Source organism: Mus musculus, chromosome 8 (genome assembly GCF_000001635.26).
Source record: "Mus musculus strain C57BL/6J chromosome 8, GRCm38.p6 C57BL/6J".
Classification (NCBI taxonomy): Eukaryota; Metazoa; Chordata; class Mammalia; order Rodentia; family Muridae; genus Mus; species Mus musculus.
In genome coordinates this window covers 118087121-118093527 of record NC_000074.6, presented here as the reverse complement: position 1 = coordinate 118093527, position 6407 = coordinate 118087121, and positions in this window count along the sequence as shown.

Here is a 6407-nt window from a genome sequence, read left to right as displayed (position 1 = left end):
TCCCAGGAGCTCTCCCAGGGAATGGCTTTGACAGCACTCAGTTGATGATAGCCAGCGACTTAGACCTCCCTGCAGGAGTTATGCAGGCATGCCCACCTGAGGCAGTGCCATGGTGTGGCTCCTTCCAATGCACAGATGAGTTGATGGCTTCTTTCCCAGGCCTACCCTTTCTGAGAAGCAAACCTTCAGCCATGCTAGCAACAACTACCAACTCTGAATCTTCCTAGTTCTATCAATACATCCATGATGCTGGAGCCCAAGTGTGCCCCTTCTTGCTAAGTGATTAGCACTAAATATTAAATCAGCTTGTATCCATCTAGAGGGACATAGGCTGTGCTCAGACCTTAACAGTGATGAGGGGAAAGGTGACCCAGAGGTAACAAGTTTATATGGAGTGTTCGGGGACCACCCCTCCTCACATGGCTGGTACTTAGCTGGAAGACTACACAATGTCACAAACTGGCAGAGAGCACTAGAGAGATGGCCCAGCAATTAAGAGTACTTGCTGTCCTTGCAGAGAACCACAGTTCCGGGAGAACGAACACCCTCTTTTGGCCTTCACGGGTACCTGTACTCATATACACATATCTGTACCAAGACACATACACATACATAGAACGTTGTTTTAATTACAGAGATGGATGAAGCCTGGCCCAGATAAAACTAAGCACTTCATTGAGTAGGAAACAGCCTATTGCTGCCCTCAGCAGGAGAACACTACTGAGCTTAACAGAGGCTTAGCCCTCCTCTCTGCTCTGTGCAAAGTCAAAGCTATCTACTGCCTCCTTTCAGAAGGGAGTGGAAGCTACAGCTCCAACCTACCCCTTCCCCCTCCAACTTCCCACCACAGACCCCAGGATTGGAAGATTAAATGACCAGGGCGTAGGGAATAAGAACTCTGCTGGGGAGAGGGAAGTCTATTGGATTTAGTTCTCATTGGCTTGGAAACAGGCACATACAAGCTGAGACCCAAAGGAAAAGAAACAAGAAGGAGCAATTCTGTGTCCTGTCCCCAGACAGATCCATGAACACCACATCAGAAGGGGATCTGACCCATAACCCTCTTCTCCCCTGCGGGGCTTATGTCGCCTCTTCAGGATCACTTGTGGATCACCACCTCTGCCATGCCTACTCCTCCCTCCCTGCCCACTGCTCAGGAGCAGAGACCATGCCAGGCTTGTCTTGCTGACCACAGCATCTAATTCATCAGATGCTGTTTTGCATGTGTCCAAGGCCGGCAAAATGCACGTGTGGACCTGTGTCTCCTCAGCCCAGCCGACACCCACTGAGTGCCTACGGTGGCAGCAGCTGATTTCCTCCAGATGCTGAAGATATGACAGTAAACAGAGCACACAAAAGTTCCTGACCCTGCAAAGATGTAAGAGCGAAGAAAGGCTGGACAGACAAAGAGATAAATAAAGGAAGATGAGAGGTGGCTATTGTGGCAGAGAGGGACATGGAAGAAGGTGAGAAGGGCAGAGAGTTAACAGGGATCTCTGTGTACGACTGAACCATGTAAGCCTCGTTCAGACCTGGCAGAGAGCTGAAGCGCCATTGTTAGCTCCAAACAGAGCTTGACCTGACCTGACCTGACTAATGTGTTTGCAAAGGATCAGGACAAGTTGGTTTGGCTTTAGAATTCAAAGCTGAGATGTCCATTCGTTCCAGGTGTATCAACAAAACAAAACAGAAAACAAAAAAAGGCCAATCAGAGTACCTGGCTGGGGGCAAGAATAAAACAGATGCTAAAGTTGCCTGTAGAGAAAAATATATTCCAATGGCATCAGATGGGCTGGCTCAGGTCTTCCTGCCACAGAGCTACTGGTGGTGCCAGGATCCTGTTTTGGGACAGATGTGAAGGGGGTATTTGAAGGGTTGCAATCTAGATGGTGAATATGACCCAGATTCAGTCTAAAGACATCCAGAGGCTGTGAATTTAGGGTTCAGAGAGGTTGGGGGAGACACAGCAGAGTGGAGATGGAAGACAGCTCTGCGAGACATTTTCATAGCCAAGGCCACCACCCAGGAGTCAAGGGCAAGCAGCTGAGAGCGCACACACATCCAAAGAGGTTGCTGCCGTGGCTTTCTTCCCTCTACCCAGCAAGAGCCCTACCCTTCCTCTATCTCTCTGATACCTTCCTCTTTCAGATGCGGTTCTCCAAACACTACCACTCAGGATTTTCTTCAGCAGGTCAGTTCTGAAAGATTTATTTTATCATTTTAAGTGTGTGTGTGTGTGTGTGTGTGTGTGTGTGTGTGTGTGTGTATGCGCGCTCGCGCGCGCGCGCGCATTCGTGGGCCTGTGCACATGTGAGTGTAGATGTCTGCAGAGGTCAGACGACTTTGATACCTCCCAGAGTTGTTGGAGCTACAGGACATCAGGAGCAGTCTGCGTGGGTTCTAGAAATCCCTGGAAGAGCAGTACACACATGTGACCCTTTAGCCATCTCTCCACGCCTGCCGCTTTGTTTTACAGCTGTCGCCAGTGGCCAGAGGGAAGCCTCCTTTTCTGGCACTCCACCTTTCTTTTGAGCCAGAGGCAGTCTGGATTTCCCTGTCCTACAGTGCCACCAGAGGCCTCTCCCATTTGCACAGTCCGGAGTCCTTCCAGATCAGAGCGGCTGATTCCTGTGCTTCCAGCTGCCACGTGCCTGGATACAATGTGTCCTGGCTGGTTCTGTGTGTCAACTTGACACAAGCTGCCATTATCACAGAGAAAGGAGCCTCCCATGAGGAAATGCCAGTGGGGATGGCCCCTTGTGGGTGGTGCCATCTCTGGGCTGGTAGTCTTGGGTTCTATAAGAAAGCAAGCCAGTAAGTAACATCCCTCCATGGTCTCTGCATCAGCTCCTGCTTCCTGACCTGCTTGAGTTCCAGTCCTGACTTCCTTTGGTGATGAACAGCAATGTGGAAGTGTAAGCCGAATAAACCCTTTCCTCCCCAACTTGCTTCTTGGTCATGATGTTTTGTTCAGGAATAGAAAGAAACCTCGACTAAGACAGTGGCCCCGGATGGTGAATGAGAATCAGGGTGATGGCTGGGTATACAGAGCACAGGCAGAGCCTATGTCAGGCAGGCCTGAGCCAGGCACATACATGGTTAAGATGCGGGTGCCATCTGCTTTCCTATGACTGCTAAAGTGATAAGGTGTGAACCTGTCGTCACTGATCGTCAGGAAGGCCACCACACAGGAAGAGCCCACCTGTGAGTTCAGCCATGACAGGAAATGTAGAGCTAAGGTCCGGAAGAGCTTAAGGCTATCAGATCAGAGCACCCACCTCCAGGCTTTTGATGTGGGTACCAGGGTTTGAACTTGGGCCCTCAAACTTGCATAAGCAAGTACTTTACCAACTGAACGATCATCCCAGGCCCCTATTCCCTCTCTTGTCTGACACTTTAGGCAGAAAATCTGTCACAATGGAAAATTCATGATGTGTACTCGTAAGCCCCTGTCATCGTCTTCCCTCTGGGGAACAGACGGCCCTAATATTCAGCTTATCCAAACAGAGTTACACTTTGCGGGCGCTGCTTTCCTATTTTAATTTCTGCTAACATCACAGAGTAAGAGGTGAGAAATGCAGACTTCAGTTTCCGACAGCTTGGGTTGACATCCTGACCTCCCCACTTACTACTAAAGCCTTTTAAGCTACAGTCCTCTTGATCTACCCGAGAGAGGATGCCAGCCCCCGCTTCAGCTGCCAGGTTTAAGAATTCATTGAGATAATGAATGCGCTGTGCTCACACCACAGGGCCAGAGCTCAGTCAGCACTGCTCTTCCTCTGGAATGGCAGACAGGACTCTTCCTCTCTGGTATCACAACCAAGCCTTTACACCATGTCTCTATGAATGGCTGTTATTGCTACTTAACTCCCTTGGAAACAGCTCCAAACTCGGAGTGGAGTTCACAGGGTCTTCACAGCCCATGCAAAAATAAAAATATTTTTATTTTATGTGTGGTGTTTGTATGAATATATGTCATGAGGGTCCAGGAGTGTCCGTGGAGGCTAAAAGAGGGCACTGGCTCCCCTAGAGCTGGTATTACATACAGGCAGCTGTGAGCTGTCTGACATGGGTGCTGGGAACTGAACTCTGGTCCTCTTAAGGAGCAGCCAGTGGTCCTAACCACTGAGCCATCTCTCCAGCCCCTGACACATTTATTTCAAAGGTGTTGCTAAGTGTTTCCATGGGGTCTCTTAGTAACCTGGAGATCGCCAAGCGGGACAGGCAGGCTGAGACACAAGCTCCACAGATGCATGCAGCTGAGACTGCCTTCCATGCCCTGGGACTGCTCGCACCACCATGCCCGGCTGTCCTGGGGACCGCACTTGTGTACATCTGTACAGGAAGCGCTTTACCAACTGTCTTAGTCAGGGTTCCTATTGCTGCACAAACATCATGACCAAGAAGCAAGTTGGGGAGGAAAGGGTTTATTCAACTTACACTTCCATACTGCTGTTCATCACCAAGGAAGTTAGGACTGGAACTCAAGCAGGTCAGTAAGCAGGAGCTGATGTAGAGGCCATGGAGGGATGTTACTTACTGGCTTGCTTCCCCTGGCTTGCTCAGCTTGCCTTCTCATAGAACCCAAGACTATCAGCCCAGGAATGGCACCACTCACAAGGGGCCTTTCCCCCTTGATCACTAATTGAGAAAATGCCTTACAGTTGGATCTCATGAAGGCATTTCCCCAACTGAAGCTCCTTTCTCTGTGATAACTCCAGCTGTGTCAAGTTGACACACAAAACCAGCCAGTGCACCAACCAAGCTCTTTCTCCAGCTCAAACAATATTTTTTTTAAATTCTTTCATGGACCTGACCAAAATATGCAACAGGAGACATTTTCACTTCCTCTCACCCAGCTCGTCAACCTTCCATCATGGCAGCAGGCAGACATCTCGTCATCGGTGGTGGGACATGCCCGGCCTCTGTGCAGCTTCCGGATGACCTACCAGCGTGATGTATGGAGAAGCCCGATGGGAATCTGTCTTTGTTGTTTCTCGTTGTTGTCGATCTTTTGACCGAGCCAGACTCTTCCCTTCCACAAGCAGCCAAATGAGTTAATTGCTAGGTTCTCATCACCCAAATATCGGACCATTCACCACTGCTCTCCCTGTCTTGACCATGTAGCAAGAGCACTTGACTAGAAGGCAAATCGTCATCATCATCACAATCGCCATCATCTTCACCATCATCATCCTAGAGTTTGCAGTTGTGGACTTTGAGGGATGCCCCTGCCTGGAACTGAGGAAAGAGGTGTGAAGGACATGGAACCAGCCAGTCCCAGTTTCCAGTTCCCAGGGACGGTTCTAAGTTTAAAAAGCTGGCTTCATCCAATAGATAGATGACATTTGACTCTAAAAACTTAGCGTTCCTTCTGTCACCAAAGGAGAAATTTTAAATGCTACATCAGGGGTCAGTGGGCTGGGGCAAATAACTGACTTGAGGTCTCAAACGACAGCTTTCCCCCGCCACACAAAATACATTTACAGTCAATGTTACATGCCCGACGATGCCAAAAACTGAAGCCTCAAAACCCTCACAAGAGCATGAGTTCACACGCAAGGGAGCCTGGTGAGGATCCAGCTGCAAAGCAGATGTTCCACACAAAGCACACTTCCGGAAACGCGGCTACAGGCTCCTGCCGCAGGTACAGGCTACCCAAGGAGAAACAGACCTGTGATCTGCGTCTCGAAAGGCCATGCAGAGTGGAACTCATTCTCCCTTGATGAATGTATTCGTTTCTGAGAGCTGACCCCCTCAGTCTTACAAATCAGAATCTGGCTTTTCTGACAGGCAACGTTCCTTCCTTCCCTCTAACATGGCTCCCATCACTAAACCTCACGAGGCTTGTTATAAAAATACAGTGTCAACATATTAACGCAAAATGATAAATGACCGGCCCAGGCACTTTGAAAAGTTCTTCCAATTAATCGTCCTTCCTCCAAGAGCCTGACACACAAAGGAGACTCATTATCTAAAAGTAACAAACTCCTAACGTGCTTGAGTGTAGGAGCACCGCACACAATAAACTGCCATTGTACTCGGAATGTGGCCTTGCCGATGCGACAAAGTCAAAGCTCTCTTTTCTTCTACCATCTATATAGATATCCTTGCCAACGGGACAGAATCCTCCAAGGCAGACAGGAATGACTCTTTTCCCTGGACAGTAGAGGTGAGTACCCCCAAAACCTTTCTCTAAGAATTATTCTCTCTGCCTTTATGAACAGATTAAAATCTTTTTGACCAACTTTAAATATATATATATATTTATTATTTACTTACATATATGTATGTGTGTGAGTGTACACGTCTGCATATTGTGTGCCCATGGGGGCCAGAAGAAGGCGTTGAGTTCCCTGGAGCTGGGGTTATAGGTGGCTGTGAGCCATTCAGTGTGGTACCTGGAA